General features: G+C 37.6%; 1 long non-coding RNA gene across 1 annotated transcript; it reads left to right on the plus strand.

The window, feature by feature from the left end:
• The first annotated feature begins 10,963 nt into the window (after positions 1 to 10,963).
• Positions 10,964 to 16,662, plus strand: LOC117275025 (uncharacterized). Its single transcript, XR_011415656.1, has 2 exons — positions 10,964 to 14,473; positions 14,907 to 16,662. It is a non-coding gene; the product is annotated as an uncharacterized lncRNA (long non-coding RNA).
• Positions 16,663 to 19,047: the final 2,385 nt, after the last annotated feature.

The raw sequence follows: 19,047 nt of genomic DNA on the forward strand, positions 1-19,047 counted from the left end.
TTTTAGCGAAGGACAAATTATGTAGCTAAACAAAAAAATTCAACAAAAGATCTATGAACGTTTTAGCGACGATATTTGTAGCTAATTTCATTTTTTTTTGTAGTGACGTAAATATTGTGTATCGATAAATTCCTGTTTAATTTTATACAATTTTTTAATCTCGATCTCATTAATTAATAATTAATAAAGCTCTTCTTTCCTTTTACCTTCCCCTTGTCATTATTTTTGGAATACTCAAACCAAAAAAAAAACGAGAAAAAGAGAAAGAAAAGGTTTTTTGTCATTTACAAGTTGACATTTTATTATTAGGTGTGATGGAAACATTCTTTGATTTCCTGTTTCTGAGGTTGTGTTAAGCATCAAAACTCAATTCTTTTGTATTGATTATTCAAAATATTGCAGTCTATTGCAATAACGAAAGGCTTAGCTTGTTCCCCTTATTAATTTTTCTGTTATCTTATTACAATTATCTCTGTTTTTTTTCTAATTCTAAGACATGTCAAGCCTCTGACTAAAAATATTTTTATTGTCATAATCTATGTGGTGGCATGGGATTAATAGAGAGGTGGTGGTCTGCACAGAATATGAAAATAATGTTTAATGAAATGCTTCTTCAACGCTTTTAATTAATCGTTTGTCACAAATAAAAAAAGTCGATAATTGGCAAATTAATGGCGTTCAACACTGTTGTATCGATCCTTGCCTCCTATAAAATTGATTGGATGCACGTAAACCCTTTTTATTTTTTCAATTTCGTGAAAGGCTTGTCCTCTCTTATTTGGACGATTAAGGGTATTCTTATTTGGACGATTAAGGGTATACATGGACCGAGTTGGTTCGAATCTTATTAAAACCAAACCAAATCAACTATATCGATTTGGATTGATTCAGTTTTATCGGGTTTTTCGGGTTTTTTTATGGGGGAAGTGCACAGTTAGCCACTAATTAGAGTTGTATTTACTCTTAAGCCATTGTTTAAATTGTATTTACTTTTTAGTCAGTGCTTTAATAAACTTTTACCCATCCGGACGAAAATACCCCTGTGCTAGACATGATGTCCTTAACTTCATGAGTACTGTGTAAATATTAAGGATAAATTGTCATGTATTTGCACCTTCTGTTGTTAAACTTTAGGACATCATGTCTTTAACTTCATATGTGCAATGTAAATCTTAAGGACATGGTGTCCTTAACTTCATGTGTGCAGTGTAAATGTTAAAGACATAGTGTCCTTAACTTCATGAGTGTTGTATAAATATTAAGGACATGGTGTCCTTAATTTCATGAGTGATGTGTAAATATTAAGGACAAAGTGTCATGTATTTGCGCCTTCTGTTGTTAAACTTTAGGACTTCATGTCCTTAATATTTATACAACACTCATGAAGAAAGGGTAAAATCGTATTTTCGTATTAATTTTAATAGAGTAATGGCTATTTTTGCTCAGCATTAAAAATGCTAGATAAAAACTAAATATCACATTAAAAAGTGGCTACCCCACGCCATTTCTACTTTTTTTTATTTAAATATTATTTCAATCTTATTATGTGAGAATTATAGATAAAATTTTGATAAGTGAATATATGTTTACAAAAAGTTTAAAAAATTGACAAAAATATGATCTATTAAAATATTTTATTGGGAGAATTATTTTTAGCAACACATGATAGTTATTTTCTTAGTCGTCTAACAATAATTTTTCGTTGATGTACGATTTCAAAGTTAACCGAATTTAATAATTGAACATAAAAATCAATATGATACCTAGTTAATGATATGTTCTATTTAATTTTAAATTATCGAAATACCACTTCAAATTCGAAAAAGATAGTATAAGAAATCTTGACATGTAAATCTTGAAGAATAAAGATTGACACATTTCAATAACACTTAGATAAGAAAGTGATACAACCCATTATTTAAACTAAATAAAAATAAATGCACTTCATAGTTCTATTAAATATTACATCCCATGAGAGGATCCCAAATATTTCTAGATATTTTTTAAAGAAAACTCAATATAAAGTCTTAAAAGTATATATAAAATTTACATATTTATATGTCGGTTTGGTTCAGATTTATTTTAATCAATATCATACCAAATCAAACCAAACTTAATCGAATTTTTTAGTCGGTTTGGTTTGACTTTTCAGTTTGGTGCGATTTTCTGTTTCGGTTTGAACACCCCTATGGACGATAATATGAGAAAACCTAAGGCAAGAATTCCACGATGGTGTTTAGCAACGTGAAGTAAATGTTTTTCCTATTTTTATAAAGGGGTTCGACTTAATATTCTTAAAGAAATCCTTTAATTACTAATCTGACCTTATATATATATATATATATATATATATATATATATATATATATATATATATATATAATATTGTGTTATTGTTTTCGTGGTTCATGCTCATATTTTCTTACCCAAAGAAAAAGAATGCCGAAATTAAAGTTTACACCTGCAATTCTGAAGAATAAGGCATAACTTGCAGCACGAAAAATAGAGCTGTGTATTTGCAAAGAGCATTAATTTATTATCTTTCGGGTTGACCCTAAAATGAGAATAAAAGAAAATCACATTTCTTTCGCATCTGATCAAGACTGGAATCCTTCAACAGAACAACATAACAGACTTGCAAAAATTGATATTCTCAATGAATAAAATAGGTTAATTATACCATCTAGCTATTATTTTTATTAAAATATGTAAGATGGAAAATTATTCTTTCCATCTCTATAAATCAAATTTTAGCTTTATTTAAATCATATCTGGATAAAATAGGTGAATTATACCATCTAGATATTATTTTTACCATCTAGATATTATAAATCAAATTTTAGCTTTATTTAAATCATATCTGAATAAAATAGGTGAATTATACCATCTAGATATTATTTTTATTAAAATATGTAATATGGAAAATTTTTATTTAAAATATGTATTATACCATCTGAATAATTTTCCATGTAAGATGGAAAATTATTCTTTCCATCTCTATAAATCAAATTTTAGCTTTATTTAAATCATATCTGGATATAATTCTACTAGGGAGGTGACATATGTCTTAAATAAGACCAATTCGTTTTATTCTCTCCTTAATGTTAGTTGACAATATTTTTTTGTAGCAGTGACGTTGAGAAAATGCACGTCAATAATTCTATTGAAAATAAATTAGAAATTCAGCTTTGGAACCGAGTTTGGAGATACTCAAACTTAACATTCCATTGAAGAATTAAGCATGCCTTCACCCGTTGCCTCATACTAATAGGTAAGGATTCAAGTATTAATTAACAACCCACAAATCCAACTATTTCGATTTGAGTTTAAGATATACGTAATTTTATACTATTGGGTCCCTTAAAAGATTTTACATGTAACTTTCTTCAAAAAGTGGATTTGCTTCGAAATAAAGAAAATTGCTTGCTACAACAGATAAAAGTAACATGATAGCATAAATCTGTTGACACTGTAAGTGTATACGACTTATAGCATGTTTGGCCAAGCTAAGTGCTTTTTTTCCAAAGTTGAAGTGTTTGGCCATGCTTTTGGAAGAAAAAAAAAGGGTTTTGAGGAGAAGCATAAGCAGTTTTGGAGAAGCGGAAAAATGTAGCTTCTCTCCAAAAATACTTTTTTGAAAAGTACTTTGAGAAAAAACACTCAAAGATAGTTTTCAAAAGTTGGTCAGACACTAATTGCTGCTCAGAAGTATTTTTTTTAAATAAATTAGCCAAATACAAACTGTTTCTCACCAAAAGTACTTTTTTACTTTTGAAAAATACACTTTTGAGAAAAAACACTTCTCAAAATAAGCTGATTTTTGCAGTTTGGCCAAAACAGGCTATTAAATTCTTTCGATTTTGAACTTTTTGTTGATTTACCATAGGAGCAGAGAACTTGAGGTTTTCTCCATTGTAGGAAATGAGCTCAAGGTAAGTCGATGAAAGAGCAGAGAGAATTTTCTATCTGATTTAGGAAATAGAATGTCAAAACTTGTCCAAAACAGCCAACCCTACTTCTATATATACAAATAAATAATAATGGCTATCTTTGTAATAAAGGCTAAGACTACAATAACTTTACAGAAGGAACTAAAGTAGTTGGGCCTCATGTTGGATCTATGTCAATTATAGATGTGCCATGTGTGTGTGAATTGTCCAGGTCAACACTCCCCCCCCCCCCAAGCTGGGGGTGAGTGAACACCCAGCTTGCACAAGAGCTTCAAATGTTGAGCACCAGAAAGAGTTTTGGTCAGGATGTCAGCCAGCTGAGAGGCAGTAGGAATGTACTGAAGAGAGATAAGGCCAGCTGCAAGTTGCTCCCTGACAAAGTGGCAATCTAGATCAATGTGTTTAGTACGTTCATGAGAGACAAGATTGCGAGCAATGCTTATAGCAGCGTGGTTGTCACAGTGGACAAGAACATGATCAGTGATAGAAACACCTAAGTCACTCAACAGTCTGACTAGCCATGCAATCTCAACCACAGTTTTCCTCAAAGCTCTATATTCAGCTTCAGCAGAAGATAAGGAAACAGTGGGCTACTTCTTGGACTTCCAAGAAATAGGACTACCACCCAAAGTAATGAAGAACCCAGTGACAGACCTCCTTGTAGAGGGGCAGGCAGCCCAATCAGAATCAGAGTAAGCAAGCAAGGAAAGATCCAGATTATTGTTCAGCAAAATGTCCTTATCAGGGTCCTTAACCAAGTACCTCAAGACATGTAAAGCACAATGTAAATGACCAGTTCTAGGAGCATTTAAGAATTGACTGAGATGTTGTACAGAAAATGATATATCAGGTCGAGTGTGTTGCAGGAAATTCAATTTTCTAATCAATCTTCTATAGTGAGTAGGATCAGGCAACAGTTCACCAGAGTCAGGAGTGAGTTTGAGGTGCACCTCCAAAGGTTCCAAAACTGGAGAAGCAGAAGAACAGTGAAACTCAGCCAACAAATCCTTTGTAAATTTATGTTGACTCACAAGAAAACCCTGAGGCAATCTGGGGATTTCAAGGCCTAGAAAATAGTGGACATTACCCAAGTCTTTGATTTTGAATTGGAGATCCAGGAAGGATTTGAGAGAATCCATTTCAGAAGCATCATCACCAGCCAACAGAATATCATCCACATACACAGCTATGATAACAGTAGAAGTAGAAGTGGACTTGGTAAATAGGGAATAATCATTTAGACTGGATGTGTAACCTCTTGACATAAATGCAGCAGATAATTTGGCAAACCATTGTCTGGAGGCCTATTTTAGGCCATACAAAGACTTTTTAAGCTTGCACACTATATGAAAACCAGAAGTAGAAGAATTAGAAGAAACTGTGAGCCCAGGGGGAACCTTCATGTAGACCTCCTCAGACAAATCCCCATGGAGAAAGGCATTGTTAACATCAAGTTGATAAACAAGCCAGGATTTCTTAGCAGCAAGAGCAAGAAGAAATTTAATGGTGGTGAACTTGACAACAGGGGAAAAAGTTTCAATGTAATCAATCCCAGCCTTCTGGGTGTCACCTCTAATCACTAGTCTGGCTTTGTACCTCTCAATACTACCATCAGACTTTTGTTTGATTTTATACACCCATTTGCAAGGGGTGGCCTTCTTGCCAGGAGGCAAGGGAACCAAATCCCATGTGTGATTGGCCTCCAAAGCCTCAAACTCTGTAAGCATGGAATCCTGCCAAGCTGGGTTGGATACAACCTATTGATAGTATAAGGGCTCATGGAATAAAGGCTCGTTGGAGGTAGAGACAGAAGTAGGATGATGGGAGCATGGTGCAGAATAGCAAACATAATCTTGTAGGTGGATAGGAAGTTGAGAGGGTCTAGAAGACCCCCTAGGTAAAGGAACAGGAAGAGATTCAGGTAAGGGAGGAGATGATTGGGTAGGAGGAGAAGAGGCAGGGATAAAAGAGGAGGAAGGAGAAGGAGGAGAAAAAGAGAAAGGAGGAAGATTATCAGGGAAAGTGGAAGAGGAAGAAGGGAAGAAATCAGGAGGAGGAGAGGTTGAGGGGAAGATGTGTTCAACAAAGAAAACATCTCTGGAATAGAGAATAGACTTGTTCTAGAGGTTCAGAAGTTTATAGCCTTTCCTCCCAAAGGCATACCCCAAGAAGACACAAGTAATAACTCTAGATTGAAATTTGTCTCTATGAAGAGGAGGGACAGTAGTATAAGCCAAGCATCCAAAAGATCTAAGATGAGTTTAAGTAGGAGGGTTACTATGTAATGCCTCATATCTAACAAGACTCCATATGAGGTTGAAAAATGAGAGCTCTTGAAGTTTCTAGAAGATGTTTGTGCTTCTTTTCTACTACCCCATTCTGCTGTGGAATATGGGGGCAGGATGTTTGGTGGGAAATACCAAGAGAAGTAAGAAATTATACATGAGAGTGGGCAGATCCCAACTCAAATGCATTATCAGTCCTGAGTGTTTGAACCTTGGCATGAAATTGGGTGGAAGCCATTGCAATAAAGGCTTTGATAATTGAAAAAGCATCGCTTTTACAAGATAACAGGTGAGTCCAAGTGACTCTGGTACAGTCATCTACAATGGTTAAGAAGTATCTAAAATCATTATAGGTAGCTGTATGGTAAGGTCCCCAAAGATCAACATGGACAAGTTGGAAAGACTTGGTAGAGTGGGTGGAACTATCAGGGAAAGAAAGCCTTTGTTACCTTGCCATTGGACAGATTGAACAATTAAAAGATTGTTTGGAAGAAAATTTACAAGGTAAATGTGCAATAGAAAGCATTTTGACAAAAGGTAAATGAGCCATCCTTTGATGCCAAAGAACATCATTTTTATTAATAGATGGATAAGTACAACTAATGTGAGAAACACCAGTAGAAAAAATAGAAGAAGAACAAGGAGCACTATGTGTAACATCATATGCAAACGAAGGAGAATTAGAAGAAAAAATAGAAACATTATTTGGAGCAATATTACAAGAGACATCAGCAGAAATAGTAGCAGTAGATGATATCCTCAGAATGTAGAGTCCATGCTCAACTTTACCAATTTCCCATGGCCTCTTCAGAGAAGGGCCTTGTAAATGGCAGGAAATAGAAGTAAAGAGAGCAGGACATGTGAGTTGTACAAGAAGTTGATGTACAGAAATCAAATTGTAATGGAATGATGGTACTATCAGCACATTAGTCAGAGTAATATCAGGAAACAAATTGAGGGAACCAAAATAAGTCACTTTGACTTTATACCCATTAGGTAAGGTTACTAGTGAAGGGAAAAGTAAGGGTTGTATATTATGTAATAGATGTTTATGTGGTGTCATGTGATTGGTAGCTCCGGAATCCAAAATTCAAGAACTAAAATCTTCATGAGTAGCATGACACACAATGTAACCATAAAGTCTACAGATAGGGTTATTGTGCCAACCTGCAAAATTAGCATACACTTGATTTCTCTGAGAGGAGGTACTCTGAGCAGAAGATGACAGTTGAGTTTGTTGGAATAAAGACATCAGATGTGCATACTGCTCTTTAAAGAATCCATAAGGAAGAGCTTTAGACTGAGATGATTCAGGTGGAGTAGAAGAGGAATCAGATGGATGAACCACTTGAGCATAAGCAACTGATTTCTTGTTCTTAGTGAATTTGTAATCTAGAGGAAAACCATGAAGTTTATAGCATTTGTCCACTGTAGGCCCTGGTTTTTTGCAGTACTTACAAAATATCCCAACTTTCTTGGAATCAAAATTGACTTTTTGAGTGTATGGTCTTGGATAGGTGGATTGGGAAGAGCCAGGATTAGGAACTGAACTTGCAATGAAAGAGGTGGAATCAGAAGAAAAAGGAGAGGGGTCAGAGTGAATTTTTCTCTATTTCTCATCTCTGATGAGAATAGAATAGGCCTTCTCAACAAATGGCATAGGACTCATCATGAGAATATTACTCTTAACAGTGGAATAGGTTTCATTCAATCCAGAGAGAAATTGAATAAGTTTTTGTGCTTCTGTAAGGTCATGCATGGCTCCACAGGTACAAGGTATGCCCAAGGAAAGGGAATTAATTTTGTCCCAAAACCCTTTGAGCTTGGTGTAATAGGTAGCAATATCAAAACAACCTTGAGTAGTAGAAGAGATAGCACGTTGAAGACTATAATACTGAGAGATGTTGGCAACATCATATCTTTCTAACAGATTGTTCCATGCTTCCTTAGCAGTTTTGTAATATAGTACTGTTTTAGCAATATTAGGTGAGAGTGCATTCATGATCCAAGCTTTAACCATATTGTTGCATCTTAACCAGTATGGGTGAAGTGGAGAATTAAGGTTGGGGACACTGTAAATTCCATCAATTAGCTGAGTTTTATTCTTAGCTGAGAGTGAAATTAACATCCCTTCCTTCCACTCGCTAAACCCCACACCAGAAAAAGGAACTGAAACTAACACAGTCCCCGGGGTGTTTGAAGAATGAAGATATAGAGGATGAAAGGGATCGAGAATGGTAGTCGACTAACTACCAGCCAAATCAGAAGTAGAGGATGACTCGGTACCAACAGGTATGTTGACACACAGTTAATAATCTTCAACTACTTATGAAAGCAACGCAGTCAACAAACAACAATTAAAGAGAGATATCACCGGAAAATGAGATTGATCTGCAGCGGAGAAACCTTAATTTTGTAGCCGAGCTAGTCGAATTCTGGAAATGTAATTCTCAAACATCCAGTATAGTTGTGGAGTCACAAGCCTTCGGAGTACACGATGTAGAAGCTCCGATGAAAAATCCCCAAACTTTCGAACCCATCGGAAAACCCGTCGGAATCAAGATGAGACAAAACTAAAAACCTCACCGATAAAAACGTAGAGGACGATACAGACCGCTAGGATACGCTATGATACCATGTTGATTTACCATAGGAGCAGAGAACTTGAGGTTTTCTCCATTGTAGGAAATGAGCTCAAGGTAAGTCGGTGAAAGAGCAGAAAGAATTTTCTATATGATTTAGGAAATAGAATGTCAAAACTTGTCCAAAACAGTCAACCCTACTTCTATATATACAACTAAATAATAATGGCTATCTTTGTAATAAAGGCTAAGACTACAATAACTTTACATAAGGAACTAAAGTAGTTGGCCTCATGTTGGATCTGTGTCAATTATAGATGGGCCATGTGTGTGTGAATTGTCCAGGTCAACACTTTTAAAATATCCTAAATTCTAACTTATAATCTACCTATTAGGGCGATTATTGTGTCTCCAACAATCAAACTATTTGACTTGCAAAAGTTGGACTAGGTCTAAGGTGTCTTGTAATATCTATATTCCATAGAAACGGAGTCTCTGTGTTACTGCTGATTCTCAAGCGATGGGCCTAAAACTTTATGCAACTCACAATCTATGAACAAAAATACTCCAAAATCACATATTTTATAGAGATACATATACGTACAACTCAAATGAATAATTTACAATGAGCATAGCTCAATAAATTTTTACATTTAGTATAGCCAAATTGCTTAAAATAAGTGTTGTTTCTTTCAATATTACTTTTAACTTTTTTTTTTCAATTTTGCTTTTGCATTTCTCGATGTTGTACAAACATATTCCTCATTTAATTTTTAGTTTTTATTTCTTACACTATTGAACACTTTATATACATTGTTATACATATATTAGTTGAAGTACATTACATACAACTAAAACAATGTCACCTGTGAGAGAGAATAAACATACTAAAGACTATCAAAGTCCAAGACTATCAGTTCTTTTTCAAACCACAAGCTAGTCCATTGTTATATTTGAAAAGAGAATTACATATTTGACAGGTAAATTTTCATCATGATATTAAAATTATGAAGTCGACTATAATTGCATTTAGTACCTTATTTAGTTATTTCTTTGAGGGAAGAGAGAAAGAAAGCTATTATTAAAACATAATAAAACTGATGAGTAAATGGCGACAATACCTACTGGGGTGTCAGTTCACTATCTTCACAGATCAACAATCATTGCGAAACTTGACTACCCAAACTATACAAACTCCTGAGCAGCAGAAATGGCTCACTAAACTCGTAGGGTATGACTTTCATATTTTATATAGGCCTGGAAAACAAAACACAACAGTAGATGCCTTGTCTCGCACTTCAAAAGTTGTTCTCATGACTATTTCGGTCAATTCTTTCGCTATAGATGCTGATTTGAGGCAGCTGAATCAAACTAACCCCGAGTTAATTGCAGTTCAGCAAGCTTTGAGTCGTGGGGATGGGGATCTTGGTGACTATCAATTCAAAGATGGGCTGTTATTTTATAAAGGCAGAATAGTGATTCCCTCATACTCACCCTTACGCCAAAAGCTACTCTTTGAGTTCCATGCTACAACTATTGGAGGGCATGCCGGTATTGCTCGCACATTCCATCGCTTGGCTTCTAACTTTTTCTGGAAGCAGGTGCGCAAGGATGTCCAAACTTTTGTGGTTGCGTGTCAAATTTGTCAGCAAATGAAGGATTCCCGCCTACATCCTACCGGTTTGTTACAACCATTGCCTATTTCGGATCGCGTTTTTGAGGATATTGCAATGGACTTCATTACATGTCTTCCAAGTTATGGGGAAAGACTACAATCATGATTGTGGTAGACCGACTCACTAAATATGGGCATTTCATACCTCTTCCCTCTATCTTCTCTACTCATACAGTGGTTGAGGCCTTTGTCATGGGATTTATCATGCTCCATGGCCCTCCCAGCTCTATTGTGACTAACTGTGATCCAAGTTTCTTGCATTCCTTCTGGCAAAAGATTAATCGCTTGTAGGGATCGACTTTGTCCATGAGTACGGCCTACCATCCTCAAACGGATGGTCAGTCTGAGGGCCTTAACAAATGTGTAGAGAAATATTTGTGTTGCTACGTCGTCGAGGTACCTTCCCAATGGGTTGCGATGTTACCACGGGCAGAATTTTGATACAATACTTCTTTCCAAACATCACCTGGTATGACCTCTTTTCAGTCTCTCTATGGTCATGAACCACCTACTGTAGCTCGATACATTTTGGGAAGTGCAGCAAATGAGTTGGTGGAGTCCTATCTCCTGCAGAGGGATGAGGTTCTGCACATCCTCAAGCACAATTTATTAAAAGCCCAGAATCGTATGAAGTTGTTTGCTGACAAGTCTAGGACTGATATTTCCTTTGAAGTGGGTGATTGGGTATATGTCAAACTTAAACCTTTCCGACAGTCAACTCTACGTTTGCAGCGAGACCATAAGTTGGGGAGGCGTTATATTGGACCCTATCAGGTGTTGAAACGCGTTGGTAGTATTGCATATCGTGTAGAACTTCTTGAATCTGCAAGGATTCACTCTGTCTTCTATATTTCTATGCTGAAGCGTTGTGTTGGCACTCCAGACCAGCAAGTGACTCCTCTGCAACTTGGTGATTCCAATGCTTCTGATGGTCCAATTGACTCCAACCTTGAGGACAAGGTTGTATTTCAGGGAGGGAGTAATGTTGTGAATGAGAATAGAGTTGACTGGGTTGCCACGCAAAACGAGAACGTGGGACTGTCACGGAGGACTTCTAGAAAGGTTATTCCTCCTAAAAGACTTGCTGGTTATGTTTGGAAAGATGGAAGTTCACGTGAAGAAGGGTAAAATGGGCTAAGCAGTCGTATAAAGCATCGTGAGTAGGGGTGTTGCAAGGCAGGAAATTTGTTGTTATGACTGACTCTGTTCTCTTCCCCTTCTTCTGAGTTCTTCCTCTCCCTCTAATTCTCTTATCTCTAGCTATTGTTACTTTCAGTATTCCTTATAAGTTTTGTTTGGAACTTCAATAGAGCTATTACTTGTAATTCTTGTTACAACTTATTAATACAAGTTTGAGTGGAATAGATTACTGTTTTAATAGGTTAAGTTTGTTACATTGTTGCTTTCATCCAGAGGTCTTCAATGGACGACCAAAAACTCAAGTCTCTCGTGGAGGAATAAGTTCAGGGGGTGAAGGATTCGATCCTTACTGATATCCGTTCACTGTTACGGGAGGTGGTGAATCAACCTCGAGATCCAGTGATGGAAGTCACTCGCCATTGGCAGAGGAGAAGTCCACACGATGACCAAACTCCGGTGGCGCAGACTCCTTGCCACAAATAAGCTACGGTGGAAATAGGGCGGTTTCGTGGTGACAATCCAGATGCCTGGATTTTTCAAGTGGAGCGCTACTTTGCTTTTTACCACATAGCGGAGGATTAACAACTCACCATAGCTTCCTTCTACCTAGACGGAGATGTGATCGAATGGTACCATTGGCTTTACCGGAATAAATACCTGGTGAACTGGGAGCATTTTGCAGCAAAAGTACGGATTCGATTCCGTCAAAAAAGGTTAGAATCAGCTGAAGGGCGTTTGGAAAAGCTCCAGAAAACCAGCACCATTTCAGATTTTCAGAGCCACTTCGAGCACCTTGCCAATGAAACAGATGACATGACTGATAGTCGTATGGTACGTCTCTTTATCGCTGGGCTCAGAGAAGATATTAAGAACTCAATGCTCGTCCATAGGCCCAAAACTTATGAAGAGACCTTGGATCTAGCCCATATTCACGAGAGAAGGATCCAAGTTGAAAAAGGGCATGTCTAACCCACCTTTGCTAAAACCCCACCCATGTTACCCACTCCTAATCCCACATCGACATCCATCACTCTTAAATCCTCGAATTCTCTCTCCTCAATTGCGTCTAACTCTTATCCACCAAATCGTCCACCTCGCAAACGCCTATCTCATGCTAAATTACAGAGTCGCCGTGAGTATAAGTTGTGTTATTATTGCGAAGAGAAATATACTGTGGGTCATAAATGTAAGGCACCCCCCAGCTTCTTTTGCTTACGGATGGTACCGATTTAGACCCTAGCTTGACGGAATCCTTTGTTACTGATGACTTCATGGCCGAGGAGTTGCAATGTTTGGAGTTGCAGGAACAATCATCTATTTCTTACCATGCTTTAACTGGTGGGATCTCCCCATCAACTTTATGGTTCACTGGACAAGTTAATAGATTGCCAGCCCAGGTGTTGGTGGACGAAGGAAGTACACACAACTTCGTGCAACCACGGGCAGCCAAACATCTTCCGCTTAGTCGTTCCCAGCTTTGCAGTCATGGTGAGCAGTGGTCAGAGGCTATGATGTGAAGGTGTGGTGAGGCAAGTGACTTTACTGATTCAAGGGTGTATTCTAGTTGAGGATCTTTATGTCTTACCATTCCATGGCGCGTATATAGTGTTTGGCGTAGCATGGTTGGCTAAGTTTGGGAATGTTTTGACTGATTATACAACAAGGGAATTTGAATTTTCCTTGAATGGTACCAAGGTGTTCTGGAAAGGGGATTCCCCAATAGATGCTCATCAAATTCAGTTGCATAGCTTAAGGTGTATGGCAGCAACTGATGATATTGCATCATTCTTTTGTCTGGAGGTGGTTACTACTGATAAGAGTAGTGCAAGAAACATGACCACAAAATTGAGAGTACTTTTGGAGTCCTATGATGATGTGTTTCAGAAGCCAGTTGGGTTGCCACCCTCTCGTGCTCAAGACCACTCGATACACCTCACCCCAGGGCATAACCGATGAATGTAAAACCGTACAGGTATTCCTACTTCCAAAAGAGAGTCATGGAGCAATTGGTGACTGACATGCTCAAGGAGGGAATAATACAGCCCAACACCAACCCATTTTCATCTCCGGTGCTGTTAGTATGCAAGAAGGATAGCACATGGCAATTTTGTGTTGATTATCGAGCACTCAATGCCATCACAGTCTGTGATCTCTTTCTGATTCCTACCATAGATAAGTTGTTTGACGAACTACATGGTGCTCAATTGTTTTTCGAAGTTGGATCTATTATCCGGCTATCATCAAATCAAAGTAAAGCCTGAGTATGTAGCCAAGACGGCCTTTCGAACTCATGACGGACATTACGAATTCTTAGTCATGCTGTTTGGGTTAACAAATGCACCTTCAACAATTCAAGCTACCATGAATGAAGTTTTTTGACTTCACCTACGTCGTTTTGTTCTGGTGTCTTTCGACGACATCTTGGTATATAGTGCCTCTTGGAGTGATCATTTAGGGCACTTAGTGGTGGTATTGCAGCTGCTAAGGCGGCATCAACTAGTGGCTAAACGTTCAAAATACTTGTTTGGTCAATCCTCTGTAGATTACTAGGGGCATATACTCTCCGTGCATGGCCTTTCAGTGGATCCAGATAAGATCAGTGCCATTCAGCAGTGGCCACCACCACGCTCAGTGAATGAAGTTCGTAGTTTCTTGGTCCTTGCAGGATATTATCGTAAGTTTATTCATCATTACGCGGCTATTGTTGGTCCCTTAACTCACCTATTACGCAAAGACTCATTCAAGTGGACAGAAGTGGAGCAGCAGGCCTTCAACACCTTGAAAGCTAAGTTAGGATTCGCCCTTATTTTGGCACTGCCAGATTTCAGTCACGAGTTTCAGGTAAAAACTGACGCCTCTAGGCAAGGTATTGGGGCTATTTTGTCATAGAAGGGCCACCCATTGCTTACTTTAGCCAAAAGTTGAGCTCTAGAATGCAGAAGGCTTCTACCTACCACCGTAAGATATTTGCCATTACTCAGGCTATGAGTAAATGGCAACAATACCTATTTGAATATCAATTCACTATCTTTACTGATCAGCAATCATTGCGGAACTTGACTACCCAAACTATACAAACTCCTGAGCAGCAGAAATGGCTCATTAACTCGTGGAGTATGACTTTCATATTTTATATAGGCCTGGAAAACAAAACACAATAGTAGATGCCTTGTCTCGCACTTCAGAAGTTGTTCTCATGACTATTTCGGTCAATTCTTTTGCTATAGAGGTTGATTGAGGCAGCTGAATCAAACTAACACCGAGTTAATTGCAGTTCAGCAAGCTTTGAGTCATCGGGATGGGGATCTTGGCGACTATCAATTCAAAGATGGGATGTTATTTTATAAAGGCAGAATAGTGATTCCCTCATACTCACCCTCACGCCAAAAGCTACTCTTTGAGATCCATGTTACAACTATTGAAGGGCATGCCAGTATTGCTCGCACATTCCATCGCTTGGCTTCTAAGTGATTCCCTCATACTCACCCTCACGCCAAAAGCTACTCTTTGAGATCCATGTTACAACTATTGAAGGGCATGCCGGTATTGCTCGCACATTCCATCGCTTGGCTTCTAATTTTTTCTGGAAGCAGGTGCGCAAGGATGTACAAACATTTGTGGCTGCGTGTCAAATTTGTCAGCAAATGAAGGATTCCCACCTACATCCTGCCGATTTGTTACCACCATTGCCTATTCCGGATCGTATTTTTTAGGATATTGCAATGGACTTCATTACATGTCTTCCAAGTTCAAGGGGAAAGACCACAATCATGACTGTGGTAGACCGCCTCATTAAATATGGGCATTTCATACCTCTTCCATCTATCTTCTCTACTCATACAGTGGCTGAGGCCTTTGTCGTGGGATTTATCATGCTTCATGGCCCTCCCAGCTCTATTGTGACTGATCGTGATCCAAGGTTCTTGCATTCCTTTTGGCAAAAGATTAATCGCTTGTAGGGATCGACTTTGGCCATGAGTACGGCCTACCATCCTCAAACGGATGGTCAGTCTGAGGCCCTTAACAAATGTGTAGAGCAATATTTGCATTGCTACGTTGCCGAGGTACCTTCCCAATGGGTCGCGATGTTACCATGGGCAGAATTTTGATACAATACTTCTTTCCAAACTTCAGTTGGTATGACATCTTTTCAGGCTCTCTATGGTCATGAACCACCTACTGTAGCTCGATACATTTTGGGAAGTGTAGCAAGTGAGTTGGTGGAGTCCTATCTCCTGCAGAGGGATGAGGTTCTGCACATCCTCAAGCATAATTTATTAAAAGCCCAGAATCATATGAAGTTGTTTGATGACAAGTCTAGGACTGATATTTTCTTTGAAGTGGGTGATTGGGTATATGTCAAACTTAAACCTTTCCGACAGTCAACTATACGTTTGCAGCTAGACCATAAGTTGGGGAGGCGTTATATCGGACCCTATCAGGTGTTGAAACGCGTTGGTAGTATTGCATATCGTGTAGAACTTCTTGAATCTGCAAGGATTCACTCTGTCTTCTATATTTCTATGCTGAAGCGTTGTGTTGGCACTCCAGACCAGCAAGTGACTCCTCTGCAACTTGGTGATTCCAATGCTTCTGATGGTCCAATTGACTCCAACCTTGAGGACAAGGTTGCATTTCAGGGAGGGAGTAATATTGTGAATGAGAATAGAGCTGACTGAGTTGCCACGCAAGATGAGAACATGGGACTGCCATGGAGGACTTCTAGAAAGGTTATTCCTCCTAAAATACTTATTGGTTACGTTTGGAAAGATGGAAGTTCACGTGAAGAAGGGTAAAATGGGCTAAGCAGTAGTATAAAGTATCGTGAGTGGGGGTGTTGCAAGGCAGGAAATTTGTTGTTATGACTGACTCTGTTCTCTTCCCCTTCTTCTGAGTTCTTCCTCTCCCTCTAATTCTCTTATCTCTAGCTATTGTTACTTTCAGTATTCCGTATAAGTTTTGTTTGAAACTTCAATAGAGCTATTACTTGTAATTCTTGTTACAACTTATTAATGCAAGTTTGAGTGTAATTGATTACTGTTTTATTAGATTAAGTTTGTTACAATATATCAGATGCATTATGCACAAAAGAGAAGAAAAAAGAAATTCAAAATGCGCATGCTAAGTGAAGAACGAGCTCAAAAGAGAGATATCCGACTAAGTGCAATATATATAGAGCAATGCGATTCCACAATAAATAATATTGATATACAACCATAGACCTTTCTTTCTTTCTTTTCCTCCCTTGACTCTTGACCGTATTGCTTTCTTTTAAGTTGGTCTGTCTTTGCGTTATCCGTTTCCTCCTGTTCTGAATCTTGCTTTTTATTATCCTCCTTTTGCACTGCATGCTTTACTTTGCTTGGCAATTAATCGACATGAAACTTCTCTTTTTCTTTTACGGATATTATAGGTAAGGCTTCAGAAATAGCAGGGAGCAACTCTTTTCTCCTCGCTCCAGGAGCTACAATATTTTCAGGGTGGTTATCAAGATTTGAATATGTTAACACTATAGTTTCACAATCCCATACTTCTGAGCCATTGTTGCTTTCATCAAAAACAACCACATCTTCCTATGGACTTCCATTTTCATACTTCTCAGCATATTCTCTACACCAGTTAATGACATCAGATGCAGGTTTAAGAAATTCTCCATCATCTGTTCCGTTAGTATTAAGTTCCAAGCCATCAATGGCACACACCTTAAATGAATGATTAAGCTTTTTCTGCAAGGGATTTTGAGCTCAATCATATCACCATTATATTCATCTTCGGTATCAGAGCCATACTCTTGACGTTCAATGAAAAAGTGAGATGCAAGATAGTGATAAGATAACTATCAACCAAAAATATTAGAGAAGCATAGACATTATCTTAAAATAGGCAGACATTATCATGAATAAATAAACAACATCAAAATGCCAACTCCCTAGTGAATGACAAAATAAAAAGAGACTTAAAGACTCAAGATTTTTGTTAAATTTATAAGGAGAGCTACACCAAGCAGACTATCTTATTATCCTAACTAAAGGCAAGAAGACTGTAAATTTAAACAAGGAAATGTCACATAAATTAATGACCTAATAAAGCAGACTATGCTAAAGTTACTACAAATAGAAAATTACCAATTATAAGCTTAACCAAATGCCCTAAAACCTAGAAGCAACTTAGAACTGAAAATAAAACATAAAATTAAACCTACAAACTAACACATGCTTATGGATTCAATGATGTAAAACAAAATATTCTCTCTTATTTTCGTCTTTCAGATTTGCATTATCCTATTCAAAGAATAATACCAGTCAAATGGATCATGCCAGAAAATGGAAAACTAAAACTGAATACTGATGGAAGTTTTATGGAGAATGGAGGAAAATTAGGCATAGGAGGAATTCTGAGGAATGAATTTGGGGACCTCATAATCGTATTCACAATACCAGTTCAGTGCAAAAGCAATAACTTTACAGAAGCTCTTGTAACTAGAACTGGTTTGCAACTACAACAGGGCATTACCAGATTTGAACTTCAACTAGACTCTATGCTGATTATGAAAATGCTACAAAAGAGGAGTACAAACAATGCCAAATTGCGAGTGATCATAAATGAAGTTATTCACATCTTAGATCAACTTACTGTAAAATTCTCACATTGTTATAGGGAAGCAAATCAAGTGGCCGATGCATTAGTAAAACATGCAGCAAACTCGGATGAAGAGATGATATACCAAGACTACCAGCAGCTACATGGAAGAGCAAAGAGATCTTTCCAACTTGATAAGTGGCAATTGCCAAGTTTTAGATGTAGATATGAGAAATCTAATTTTTTTTTTTTGTAAGTTAACTATTTAGAGTAAGGTCTAGGTGCAGTATACCATAGACCGTAAGAGCCTTGTTTTGGTTATAGGTTCCTCCATCTTTTATAAGCTTAACTGCATATCTATGAAATACACCCAAGTCATCTAATCAGTAGCGGAGCCACATTGAACCAAGGGGTGTCAAGCGACACCCCTTCGCCGAAAAATTACAATATATTTGTAGATAATCTTTTTAATTTTATGTATATTTACTAGACGTTGACTCCCCTTGACTTTTCGATGTATCTAATTATTTATATTTTGACACCCCTTGATGAAAATTCTGGCTCCGCCGCTATATCTAATAACTTTCAAAGCTATTAGATGATATCTGAAGGTTGTGTGTTCAACTCACGTCGGGTTCAATCTCCCTATTCTTTGGGTCCCCCATTCTTTTATTTGGGATGAGGGTGTATTGGAACAACTTCTCTACCTTTTCTAGGTAGGGGTTAAGATTGCGTATATACTACCCTCCCGGACTCTACATACGGGATTACACTTAATTGTTATTATTGTACTTTGACTACCGTCTATAATTTACACTATTATAAACTGCTCTTTC

The sequence above is a fragment of the Nicotiana tomentosiformis genome, chromosome 4 (genome assembly GCF_000390325.3).
Source record: "Nicotiana tomentosiformis chromosome 4, ASM39032v3, whole genome shotgun sequence".
In the NCBI taxonomy this organism is placed as follows: domain Eukaryota; kingdom Viridiplantae; phylum Streptophyta; class Magnoliopsida; order Solanales; family Solanaceae; genus Nicotiana; species Nicotiana tomentosiformis.